We start from the raw sequence: 14,074 nt of genomic DNA, 5'->3' as shown, positions 1-14,074 counted from the left end.
GCTTCAGCCAAGGGCTGACAACTGGCATGGCAAGATGAGAGCTGACATGATACACATACATGTTCTACTGTGCCTGATGGTTCAACGTTTCTGCCTCACCACCAGCCATACACATCACTACGAATGAGATCTCTTCCTTTTCCCAGCTCCCTTTTCTCCATAACGGACTGTTTGTTCAGGACTCAATCAACTCTACTGGTGACACACAGGACATCTCACTCCAAACTACTAATAACTTCTGCTGTCATTTCTCCTTATTAGTGAACTGAATGAACAGGAATAGTGAGAGGTGTTTTCCCTAATGAAAAAATCCTCTGATTTGTTCTCCTATTTCTTCTTCTGTTTTTCTTTCATTCAACTGCTTTCTCTTTTTTTTTCTTTCTTACATGTTTTTATTTTGTCAATTAATAAAAGAAAAGAAAAATAATATTCAGAGTGATTTCATTTTCTGTTTCCTCTTTTTTTTTTTCTGTCTGAGAAACAAAACACAAAAGAAGAACATTCACTTCCCAGACAAATCCTCCTTACTTATTCTTTTGCAGTTAAGAGCAAAAAATCAATGTGAAAAGAGTATATAATACAATATATACACAATTTAAAAAAAATTAAAGATTAACATATTTTCATTTAAAAGTATAATATAGATATATGCAAAATACAATTTTATTTATGCAGGTGTACAAGGCACACTGCATACGTTTATGATGATACCTAATGTCGCATTATTTTTTTTGTTGTGCCTATTTATTGTATAATATGTGTGTATATGTGTGTCTGCGCATAATAGGGATAGATCTGTACAGTGCTCAGTAACACATAAATATCTACAGGGATACACACGTGCATTTACCTTTGGTTTTATAGTATCTAATTTTTTCCTGTAAATTATACATTTCATTACTACTTATGGAACCAAGCTGTTTCAATTTTCTTATCATTTTAAGTGTCTCTTCTGCTTCCAGTGTCTGTCTCCTGTGCAGCATAAAACCAGTATCCAGATGATTCTCTCCTTAAAACAGAGGAATGTACAGCAAGAGGAATAAAGCTATTTAATAAATTAATCATTAAAAGATGATTAATAGTCAGACACTGTTAGACAATATGTTTGATTCGGGACACTTTTTCTATGAGATTGTCAGATTTTTTCGTTAAATATTTAGATCCCACTAGAAGAAGTGAAAGATCAAGGTCAGATTTAAAACTGTTTCATTCAAAACGCAAATTATGTTCGACCTTTCTCTGCACTTGGTTTGTGTCAATGTAATTTTACTTATTCAGTTTTGTTATATTTGTCTCAAGATGAAGATGTTGAAAGCTGGGATAATCCAACTGGTGGATTACGTTTCACTTGTATCTTCCCCATCTCCATTCTTTTTTAATAAGTTTTAAATGAAAAGACATATATTAAGGGATAATTCAAATACATATTAAGGAAATTAATGTTACATATCTCGTACATTGAAATGGGATCTGTAGCAATTTTTTTCACTTCATAAACTGTGATGACTTACAATAGCAACTTTGGCCTTAGCCACCAACTGATAACTGCATTTTCGTTGCATATTCAAGACTGCTGAAAATTGCCTACTGTGAGCTTTCTAGGATTATTAGAAGTAGCTGCATCATCACTCAAAAAATGATGATCACTACCGCATTTTCTAGATTGCAATCTACAGTTTTAGAAGTGTTTCCAAGCTATCTTTTGTTTTCTGTTTTTGAATCGCATTATCAGCCATTCATATTGACAGTCAATTACAACTATTTTGTCAAATAATGCAACACAATTGTACACACTGAGAGCTTTTAAATCATGGTGTCAAAAAGTCTTTTTAAATACCTGAAGGAAAATATGAACCTTTTTTTTTCATTATTGCCTATCTTTACATGTGTGTGCAAAAATCCTCAAAAAACGTCTTCTGAACTCTGTGCAGGAATTACTTCTCAGTCACTTCAAGGCAATATGTTGTGAATGAAAGCACTGTCTTGTATGGCGTGCATGGGCCACAAAGCACATTTCAGCTTCAAATAGAAAGATTTGGTTTTTTCCTTTCTTTTTTTTTCTTTTTTCTTTCTTTTCTTTTTCTTCTTCTTTTTTTTTTTTTTCAACCAAATGGGAATATAATCAGTCTTACTAGCTATTCTGCTTTTTTATTTTATTTCACTGAGCTGTGTTACACAACCAGTGCTCTTTCCATATGCTCTTACATTTCAGTTAGGAATGAGGGGTAGCGGTGGATAAAGTGTGAGATACCTGGTAGAATACTTAACATCTGTTAAAATCAAATCAACAGCATTCCAAGGTATATACATACATTTATCAACTATGAGATTTGGAAATTGGCTTTGCCACATTTGGAAGACTGCAGTTTTTCACACCCAACTCTGCAGTGGCTCATGTAGCAAAGAGGAGAATAAAGCGTATGGCAACGAGGGAGATACAGGGACCAGAAGACAACGGATCTTTGCAAAAGCCAGAGAAAGAACTGTGACTTGACGTTTCCTGTGAAAGTAGGAAATGCAGCAGAATCTCAATGAGGTAACAGTATGCAGAAGCCTTAGTGAGCAGCTACAAACCTGGAATAAGCAAGTGCTAAATAAAGAAGGAAAAAAAATTAGGCAGCATTTCCTCACAAGACAGTGAATATAGTGTAAGAGTGTAAGTTGGTAAGATCAGTAGCAGAAATGCAATTTAGAAAGTTTGACAGTTGGTAGAAAGGCATAGACAATAGTAAAGAAATACAACAAAAGAAGGTAAAATCAAAGAGTTTGTTATGTTTTCCCCTTATCCATTAGAATTCCCTTCCTTCTGTGGACAATACATGGGCAAAATACATTCTAAAATATTTGTATGCTAACCAACATGCATACTGAGGAAAAACAAAACCGTTATTTAACTGTTGAGAACTGCTTTTGTGTTTTGATTTCAAGCAAAAATTCTCCTGAACTCTAAAAACCTGTTGTGCTGGTATTTCCTCTAGGTTATTATCCACATTCTTCTGACTTCTCTATGTACTTTTTCTTACCTTTTCTTTGTAAAATGAACTAAATCTGTCACCTCTCGGCTTCCTCGGGGTTCAGATGCCTGCGCAGTGCTATGCACACAGTAAATGGTGAGCTACTACCTCCCTGAGACCTTTTCTAATGATTGTGTAAATGTGCTGTGCTATCTCTGAAAACCTCAACTAGCTTAAGTTCTTGTGCTTTAAGAAGCCCAAGCAGCAGAAATCAGAGTGTTATTTCCAGATGTGGAACAAATGTGGCCAAGCATGATCTTGTGGCAATTAATATCCACAGAAGTTATTTATGTTCATGTTTTTCCCAGGAATTCAGGTCACATGGTGGAAGTGCTGTGGCGTCAGCATTAGGCATTTTCATCTCCTCTTCCCAGTGTTTCTGAGATCGCTGCCATCACTGCTCTGTTCGTTTCTCAGAAGTCCAGTAACTCTTTCTCGCTGAGCCTGGAGCATGGCTCGTGTGCCAACAGTTCATCAACCTGAACAACCCAGCATGTTTCTGAGGTCTTGTGAGTGGCCAGCCCTGAATGGGGCCACCGCTCCTGAGCTGATGGCATGGGTGGGAGCAGCAGAGCAGCTGTGTTGGTGCCAGCCCGCGCTGCCGGCTGTCTGTGACACTGCATGACACTGCGCCGCGCGACTGGGCCAGGTGGGACGATGCCTCCAGCCAACCCCTGCCTGCTGCCCATCTGCTCTGAACTGTGCTCCTCAGGGAGCTGCTGTCATTTCTCTCCTTTTGATGGGTTTTATCATGTAAATCTCAGGGGAAAAAACCAGCAAAAAGGGCTTTTTGCAAATCTCTTTGGTCACATCAAGTGACATGCTGCACATTTACCCAAGTTTTTGCTCTAACTCAGTCTGTCTGCCCATCTCACCAGGTCTCTCTGTCTTTCCATTGCATTGAGGACTTGCCGTAGGTGAACCCCCCACCTGTGCTGTAGCCACTGCCACTGCAGCACCCAGGTCCAGAGAGGATGAGAGAGGTGAGACAGTGCTGCAGGTGCAATTGGAGAGCCACCAAGTGAACTAAATCTGTCTTTTAGAAGTCTTTAATCATTCTGTCTTCAGTTATGGCAACCAAGTCTAGCTGTTTCAAAGTGGTCTGAGACAGATGTCACTAAGCAGATCAGGTGAGAAACATAAAGGCCTTTTCCTCCAGCACTGTTTCTCATCAATGAGAATGTACAAGGCTAAGTAACATACACCCTTACGTATACGTTACTACATTCACTTACTTACACTATGTAAGTAATGTACACCCTTAACTAATGTACACCCTTCAGTAATGTACATCATTATGCACGACATCATGTCCCCTGGATGGACAAAGTCTTCTGTGGAGTCAGAACCATGAACAGAGAACCTGTCTGGATGGACATTTCGTATCCATATTTGCTATAGGTGGTTGCCGAAGGGATCCACACAGCCTTGGGATACTGCCCTGTTCCTGCAGCAGTTCCAACGGCAATGGCTGCCAAAAAGGCAATTTACTTCTGAAAACACCCTCTTTAAAATAACCACCATGCAACTTGTCTGAAAGACAGAATCCATAAAGACTTTTTCCCTAATCTTCTGAATATAAGGCAGGGGTCTAACAGGGGTCTTGTTGCAGTGCCTTCTGGTTTTTATCCAAATTCTGATGCCAGTTGTCCTTTTTTTCTTATGCTGGTGTCTGCACAGCCATGTTTTGATCTCCTTGTTTGTAAAAAAGAATGACTTCAAGTCTGGTACCTTAAACGTCTCCTGCGACTGCCCAGTGAGACATGGTTTAGCTGTCTCCCCGGGTATGTAGAAACAGCAGAGTATTCATCACGTCTGCTTGTGGCCTGATAAGAAAATAAACTTCACTGCCCTTTGGGCTATAGCTTTAGTTTAGGTTAGTTATCACAAACAGCTCTCTGGGCTCAAAGCATTCTCCAAACAGAACAAATCAAACCCTGACAAGGCCAGAACACAGGCTGAGGTGAAGTGCTCATTTCTACATCATGAGCTTGCATGAGGTGAGGCTCAGCCCTGTTTTAGAAGACACGGATCATCAAAACTAGCGAGCTGCAGCTGCTTCTTGGTACGGCAGTTGCCAAAGGTGGGATTTTTCTTTCTCCTTGCAAAAAAGAAAGACTGTGAGTGATAACTCTGTGCATGGAGTTTCACAATTTGGTGGTCACTGCTTCATTTTCTTTTCCCACAGAAGTGTTTGAAGAATCACAGACAGTCCTCTTCCTCCTCTTCTCACAACCATTTTTCTCTCTCAGGTGAAACACTATTGAATTACCAACACTCTCTGAATGGTAACACTTCTTCCATCACAAAGCACCGCTAGCCTGTTTCTCCTCTCCATTATATCAGTGTTTGTCATGAACAGTTCCAGCATAATTGTGCCAGAGTAGGTATGAGGTAATGGAATGGAGAATCAGAGCAGAAATTGTCATCACAGGACATAGACAGATCCATTATCAGGCAAGAAAAGCTCATAGCTTCTGTGAGCAAGATTGGCTTGAAAATACTACACAGGCAGTGATGGAGTAGGAAAGATTCACCTTAAACTTGCACACGTTCTTCCACAGGCTGAACTAAGATCCTGGCTTACATAAGCCAGAAAGGAGTTTTCCATGAGCTGTGCCGTAAGTGATGGTGGTTATCCTGGCTCTGCCACAGGCTCCACTTCTCTCTTGAGAATTTGTCTATGCCTGGAGTCAAGTTAGTTGGAGCTTTCCCTCTGCTCCTCACTGTGCTTTGTATTGCATTCAGTGAGACAGCTGAAAATGAAAATCAAACCGAAGCATCATAGAAACCACATGACAATTATTTTATGCTTGACATGGTAAACCTGATCATTGTCTGAAGCAAGAATATAGTCATTTTTTCCATTCTTGTTAGGATTTGGTTATTGTTTGCATGGCTTGGAGGTCCAGCAAGCAAGCTGCTTTGAGGGAAAATTGGGTAAAAATTGCTTTATTAGACTTACCAAATTTATCAGCATTGGAGAGCAAGAAAAATGGCGGGCTTTTGGTAGGCTGATTCTGAAACTGATCGTTAAACCTGGTATTTCTGAAAAAAAAATCTGAGATTTTCAAATCTAGTAATAATTATAATTTCATGGACTTTTCTCCTGTATGCTAAAATTATCTGTATGCAGCACAACACAGAATGATATGCTGCACAATTTAAGTCTCATTTTAACTTTTTGGGGGCCTGGTCCAAGCAGCATAGCATGGAGTTCTTCCATGCCTCATTCAGTTCAGAAACCAGATGTATCTCATGTGGAGAACACAAGTCTGGTACCTGGGTCAGTCAGGTGTCTTCCCAAGTGTGCCACCAATACCATTCATAAAACAAGGCAGCAATGGGACAAGTGATGGTGTGGCTGCCTGCAGTTGAGAGACGTGAATCTGCCTCTCACCAGCGCAGACCCCGAGAGCCATTTGACTGCTTGGGGCAAGTGTGCATGGATGGTGGTCAAAATGTGTAACTGCAGCAGCGTGGCAGATCTTCCATTTGACATGAGAAGAGAGGTGTCTGGCAGATTGCATTTTAACAGGTAATTTGGAGGTTAAAACTCAAGAAGAGAGGTGTCTGGCAGACTGTGTTTTAACAGGTAATTTGGGGGTTGAAGTGGCTGCATGGCAGAGGGATCTCCAGGAAGTTTTTTCCTTGTCAAGATAAAGCTCCCAGGGGTCCTGTGGTTGCTTTTAAGAAGATTTGCTCTGGACTACAAGTTTAAAAAATTCAGTCACATGTTTAAAACTGAGCCAGGTGCCCTTAGAGTCTCTCCAGTCTTCTCTGCTTTTGCTCAGCTCAGCTTCTGAATTGCTTTGGTAAAGCAGATGGAGAAGACTCTGAGGGAAACAGGGATCTTAAAACGCTTTTGGATATGAGCTTAATTATAAATGTCAAGATACCGAGTAGCTTAAAGGTTACAAAAGGAGAAAAAGATACACATATAGTGTGTTCTGAGAGACCATCAAAGGCATCAGGACACAGGCAGCATTTACTTGGGGAAAGGCCAATTGATGTGTGAAGATCAAACTTTTATTCCCCTTCTTCATGTCCATAACTTGTGCTTTCAGTTATGCAGGCTGAAATAGAAGTATATGGTGAGATGCAGGACACACACTGGAGCCTTCTTTTCAACCAGTGTTTGTATTTGGCTAAGCAGCTCCAGGAAAGGCTGTTAAGCAGGCTGGATGAATACGGTTTCACCTGCCAAAGCTCTTGTTGATACAGAGCTTTACTTTCAGACTAACTTTTGCTGTTTGCTGTTTGTTTGGGAGACGGGGCTTTTTTAAAAATCAAAATGATCTGTGATTATGTACTAGCGTTCAAACTCCTACTCCTAATCTGTAATCTTTTATAAAAAGAAGCAAGTTTAAGTGCAGGTTAAGGCAGCTCATGTTGATGTTAAACCAGTAAGTTTCTGCTTTGGATGAGGCTGACTATCCTCTGAAAGCATTTTTCCCTGCTCACCCCAGCACTGGGTCTGGTGTAGTCACTTTCTCACTGTCTTTCTGCTGCTCTGGGGCTGAGTTGGCTGCAGGTTCCCTACTCGTCTTTATTAGTTTCATAAAAAAGAAGACTGAATTAGATTTCCTAGCCAAGGAATTACATGTTGCAGACTGTAACTCTCCAGGGAGATGAGTGACGCAGGAAGGACACCTCTGGTTTTCCCAGTTAACTGGCTTGACCACTCATCCTCTCAACTATCACGTGGTTTGGGATGCCTCCTGTGTGGTGGGTCTCATAAGGGGTGCAGTGACTGAAGACCTCACTCTCTCTACACCAAGCAGAACTGGAAAAAGTGCTAAGGAAAACGTAACTGATTTGGACTTCACTGCTGAAATCTCTGGTGCAGTGTTCTCTGTGCTGACTCTTCTCTATGACAGCCTGACATAACCGATGAGGTGCTCCAGAGGGAACTCTCTGTCTGAGGGCTTCCGAGCCCAACCAGTAGGCAAACAAGGATCAGGACCATTTTTTTTTTTACATCATAGTAAACAGTACTTCTCAAGTAAATCCATTCTGTTTTAGATCTGAGCCCTTCTGTATAATTATTTTTGAATGAAAAGTTTCTTTTTTTACATCATCCAGCTAGGTGAGATGATATCTGCTAGAAATGTGATCAGAGTGAGGAGAAACTTTATCTTATGGGTGTTGGTGATGAACATGTTCAACCAATTCTGAGCCATCTTGTCTCAGAGAATAAGAAAAAGATTATATTTACTGATATTTTGTCCCACAGGACCTATTGTGTTCCTCTTCTCTACAGGAAAAAAAGAATAAAGTTGTCCTAATATTTTCCTTTAGCCGAGCACACTAAAACAGGCTTTGACATATTATACCTGTTTATTACATCAAATTTTATAAGACAATGTGGTTAAAATAAGAACAGTGTTATGGAAAGTAATCACCCCTCCCCAGCAGTCCTGGATTTTGGCTTGCAACATTACAACAACAATCGGTCTTTTCTTGCATCCTAAAATGAGGGATATTTGAACATTATTTTCCATAATGGTCTAGTGTTTAGAACACCTGCAGTGTGAGCTGACTCTAGGTATGGACGAGTCAGAGTGGGAGGAAAATTCATCTGCAATTACTGTTTAAAATGGTCGTAAATCAGTGAGATGCACAGCTAAACTACCTAAATTTTCCTTCTAACTTTCTTAGTAGAGTTTAATTTAGTTAGCAATCACAGCCAGGATTTTTTTTTTTTTTTCTGAGGTGGTGTGAGATTCCAGTACCACTCAAGCCAATTTTTAACAGGCTCTCATTTAGTAAGTTTATTTGTGTGGAAAATGCTCTTATTGCAGTAACTCAGAAAAAGTCCAAGATTTTCCAGGGTTGGCATTTGGGTGGGTTTTTTTTTTGTTTTTTTTTTTAAATCTCCAAAACTGTCAATAAACTCTCCACCAAATCTTCACTGAAATTGGAATGTCATTGCAAAATAAGTAATGAGATGGGTTTTTATTCTGAGTTATAAGGTGGCTTAAAGAAAATCAAGGATTTACCTAGATAATTTCTTTCTCCTTTATTTATTTATTTTTATTTCATAGCCACTATCTACTTCTATTTCAAACGGCCAAGACTGAATGTTGCATGGACGTTGTCTTGAACAACAGTAAGAGGTTTACTGTTCACATAAATAAAACACAGACAAGAGGCAGAATGATCTTCAGCAGGTCTGTGTCAGGCCACAAAGGTGCTAACTGGCCTTGATTGCCTTGACAAGCCTCAACTGGGACCTCTGCACATGGCCCCTGATGCTACCTCTCATCCGTCAGCACTAAAGCTGCATTGAAGCCCAGTCCTTGCTTGATCTGTGCTGCAGTTGTGCTTGTTTTCAGCCCTGCTCCTTTCTTCTTGTGTGGGCTCTGGATACATGGTGTAGCGTTATTTCCAGTTCTATCTCTGGCCATGAGCTCTGTTCAAATTGTGGTCAAAGCAAATGTGTCTAATGCTGAGAACATAGGTGTGGTTATTACTCTTTGCACACAAGAGTTCAAGGGCTGACTGAATGCTTTCTTATTAAAAGGGCTGTCTAAGGTGATAGCATTCAGTAGTGTATTTATTGAACAATTCCAGTGAAACTAAGGGAGGAAAAACAAATGCAGCCTACTTCTATGAAAGTTTGAAACCAGGCTCCTTACACTTCTTTGGAGTCTTACAAAAGAAGCCGTCAATTTCAAATTATCAGGTTTTTGCTAGTTTGACTTTATCAAGTATCTGAAAAGCACAGTTATTTCTGTGAGCATATGCTCCTAAAATTAAGTATCTCTCCAGTACTGTAAATTAGCTAAACAGACACATTTCGTAACTTCATTTTGTTTCAGAATAATAATTGATACAAGAAAAAGGAGAGCTATTCCTAAACTCTCTTCCAAGCAATGAAGATGTTGAAAGCCAATGAAGCTTACTCAGGGTAAAAACTCTGGTTCCAGCCATCTACCCAAATTTCATAGCTCTTTGTTATTCATGACAACATCTGTATTTCATGGCAATAAAATTGTTTTATGATAGCCTCTAAACACAAGAGTAACGAATCAGGAGCTAAAATACTATTGATTTTTACCACAGTAATTTCATAAACTAATCCTCCCAGCACTGTTTTATACCAATGCAGGAAGGCTGCAGGAAGCAACCCATAGGCAATAAGCTTTTGGTTGGAGGTGCAGTGGTCTAATGCCTTTGCAATGGCTGGCACAGGGTCTGTCTGTGAATGGGAGCTCAATCTCTCTGTCAAGAAAATTGGATAAAGATATGGAAATACTTGGGTGTCATGAATTCCAGAAAAGGAAATAGTCTAAACTGACGTTCCCAAAATAATTAAATTCTTGCCACCAAAACTACTGGTTTTTTTTCCATTTAAGAATTTAAGTGGGAGCTGTAGGCCATGAGGCACAATAATTGGTTAGTTAGGATGGCTCTCTGTGAAGCCTGGTTAAAAAGGCAGTTAAAATTTGAGGAAACATTCTGTCTCTCCCATACATCCGTGATATTTCATGGTGGCAGAACAGCCTTTTGAGAGGAAAGACTATAAAGGCAGGTAGAGAAGAAGTTTTCTGGACCGCATGTAGTTATTATCTAAACAGCAAAAGGCTAAGATTGGCTGTTGGGGGAGGGAAATAATAAGAATGGTTTACAGGGTAGAAGTTCTGCATCATTAAACTCTAACTTTTCAATTTTGGTTGAGTTCTGGATTAAAGACCCTTATCCTCTCATGTTTTTAAATTCACCAATAATGAGAAAAAAAAAATCAAGACATTGTAAGTTTTTTTTTGTTGCTGAAGTGTTGCGGTTCAAAAATCAAAGGTGAATCAAGATGTAAGATGTAAGATGTAGCAATATTTTGTCCAGAAAATGTTAAGATTCTGGGTATCACTGAAACTTTCTTTCAAGTCTGCCCTTCAAAAAGACCTAGTAAGAAAGGCAACGTATGTTTTGCTTTGGGTAGATTGGCTATTTCCAGCAAATGGTCCTGAAGAGCTGTTTTCTGAGCAGTCCTGGGAACGACTGGGGCACCACTCTGGCCTCTAGCTGAGAAGCAGAAGGTAGAACCTCAGAGCAACTCCATCTCTGATGTTCTGAAGCAGAAAATTCAAATCAGTTTAGACTGGTGCAAAGCCTGTCTTTGACTTCTGTAAAGGCCTGGGAAGGGAGAACAACCATTTTTAAAAAATCTCCACATGGTTGAACTCTTCAAAGGATAACAGCCAGGAAACCATGGAATAGGCTCTTCAAAAAGTGCCAATTTAGAGGTGCTCATTTTTCTCACATAAATGGCTGTGCAGATCCATAGAGAATTGAGTTTGTACTGAAGCCAACATGAAAGAAGATGTTGCCAGTGTTTCACTGGACTAAGAAAAACCCTTCTCTTGTTAGGAGTGTAATGAAGCAGGTGGTTCTGTGCAAAGTGGAATTAACGAAGCAAGGTTTCCTGTGCATCTGTGTCCTGTGATTGAGGGAATTTGACAAGAGATGAGATGCAAGTTTTCCTGTAAGGGAGCACTAATGGAGTGTTTCTCCTCTGCCTGACCTTCTGGTTTCACAACATTTTGGGGAGCTGAATCTGTATGAGAGCTAAGTCATTTAATCATGTTCAACTCAAATTTTAAAGCCATTAGGAAAATTAGTACAAACACAGACTCATGACTGCCTGTAAGAGTCTTCATGGGTTACTGAACAGCCCATGCTCCTCAGTCTTTTATGGGTTGGGCACTGCGCAAGCCTTAAGGATTTGTGTTGACGTTAACACGTCAGGGTTAAACCTCTCTGGGGAAAGATGGAATGGCAACAATGGGTTCAATGTCAGTCCACTGTATGATAAATTGTGCAAGTAAGTAAACAACATTTCCTTGTTCTGAGAGCCCAGTCTTGCCTGATGCACGTGGCTCTGGGAGGCTGAGCAGGATTTCACCCCTCTGTGGTGTCTCTGCCCTGCTTCTCCTCACACCTCTCCTGCAGCGTCCTCTGGGTCTTCACACCAAGCATCAGGCAGCAAACCCCACACAGGAGCTGCACGTGAAGCTATGTGCTGCTTGGTGATTCAGGCCAAACACAAAAACCCTGCAGAGCACTGACAACAGTCCTCAGAGGCAGCATACTCTGTCTTCAAAAGGGATGGAAACACACGCTCCATGTCAGTTCTTCTACCTGTTACATGCATAGGACACACACGAGTTTCTTGGTGCTTTTCTGTAAGGAGTGGCAGACATTGCAGCCTCTGTCTGGTGTAAGTTTTGTGGGTGAGGTTTTCTTGGCATGAGCAGGGGCTATGCTTTGCACAAAGCCATAAATAATTTTTAGGATGCCTGGTTCATCTATTTTGATATTGTTATACAAGAGCATTGTGCTGTTCTGTGCTGGCAGCAATAGAAATAAATGAACAGTGGAGTTAAACAGTTGCTCTGTCTCCATTTACTGGGAATCCTCCTCATCTGTTCTTTCTTCGGGTGAAGTATGTATCTCACTTAAATGCAGCCAGTCAGACAGAAACAAATGATGATCAATGTAACAGAGCAGATTTTTTCCTTCCTTTTAGTTAGTTTCTGTAATGAAAATGTCCCTTTGTATAGCAGTGGCTGTGAAATAATGTTGCTGATCAGCACCTGAGCAGGGAATGGTTTGCCAGAGTGACCCAAGTGGAAAGTCAAGTGCCAGTTCCAGGGCTATGGATTGGGGTTTGTGGCCCTCAGGGTCCGCCTCTGTGACATTAGAAACCCTAAATGTTAGGTAAGATAGATATTGTGAAAGAACTATAAAGCAGAGGTTTTTAAATACTCAATCTGTTGAGTAAGTGAGACTGTTCCTATTTTATGGCCAAACTGTGCCACAGGACAGTTGATGTAGAGGAAAGGGCAATTCTGACCTCTTGCTGCTTGTGCATCGCTGTTCCCCTCCCATGCCAGCAGGTCCCTGCCACTGCAGTGTATGCCACAAGTTTTTCCACTGGCACATCTTAAGCTTGTTTGTTGTTGAATGGATTTGGGTGGGTTTTTTTTTTGTTTGTCGAGCTTTTTTTTCTTTTTGTTTTTCCTAATATTGCATAAAGGATTTTCAACAAGGGCCAAGGCAGTCCTAGATCTCTGTAAAAATGCTTTGAGACTTCTGGAAGCTGCTGCAGAGAATTGGGAGGACCATGCTGGAGCTGTTTTCTGGGGGGATGGGAAAGGGAATTCCAACAGACCAACACACCACCAAGGGAAAATGAAAGTGGAAAAATTTAATTCCAACGTATCTTAGAAACAGTCATGCAGAGAGGATTAAAAAGTAATAGTAAGAAAATGTTTGTACACATATCCACCCCGCAGATTTGGAGCTTACCTTGGCCTGTCCAGTGGCTAGAAGGTTGTGTAACAACACTTTTTCCTCATGTGACATCCTGTTGTACTTAGTCCTTGCTGTTTCAAAGCATTTACATTAATCTTTTCCATTAATTTGCTTTGTTTAAAAAAAAAAAGTTTTTAAGCAATACTTTTTGTATTTGCTCCTTCAGAGCTCCTCAATTAGGTACAGCAACCTAAAAAAAAATCAGCTGAGAGTTTTTAGGATTGTGTTTCTTTCCCCCCCCCCTTTCCCTCTCCTGAGTGGGATTACACCACTGGAAACCAAGAATTGTTAGGGACAGTGTTGTGGCAAATTTATCCTTGTTTTTAAAGTAATTAAATACCTTGCAAGTGGGAGAGCATAAGCTGCCTGCTTATGTGGAGATAAAGTAGAGAATAGCTATTGAGCCTAGCTCTAGGGACATGAAAAAGCAAAAAAAAATAAACGTGTGTTTATTGTTTTATAATGAAGATCAGAACTTCTTTTTTTAAAAAAAAAAAATACTTTGTCAAATATAACACTTCTCAAACTCCTCAATTTAATGGAAAGAAGTCACACTTTACAGTAAATGCAGGTGTGATAATGAGAGTAAGAAACTGAAGTATCTTAATAGTAAATGTGTACAGGTCAGATCTATAATAAGCTTTTTGTTTATTTGTTAATTGACAACCAGAGTAATTTTTAGTTATTTCTACTATTGTCTATGCTATTTGTTAATCTGGACAGATAGAAAAGCTGCAAGC

This window comes from Chlamydotis macqueenii, chromosome Z (genome assembly GCF_036417535.1).
Source record: "Chlamydotis macqueenii isolate bChlMac1 chromosome Z, bChlMac1.mat, whole genome shotgun sequence".
Taxonomy (NCBI): domain Eukaryota; kingdom Metazoa; phylum Chordata; class Aves; order Otidiformes; family Otididae; genus Chlamydotis; species Chlamydotis macqueenii.
The sequence above is the reverse complement of the archived record's forward strand: the minus strand, read 5'-3'. Positions refer to the sequence as shown.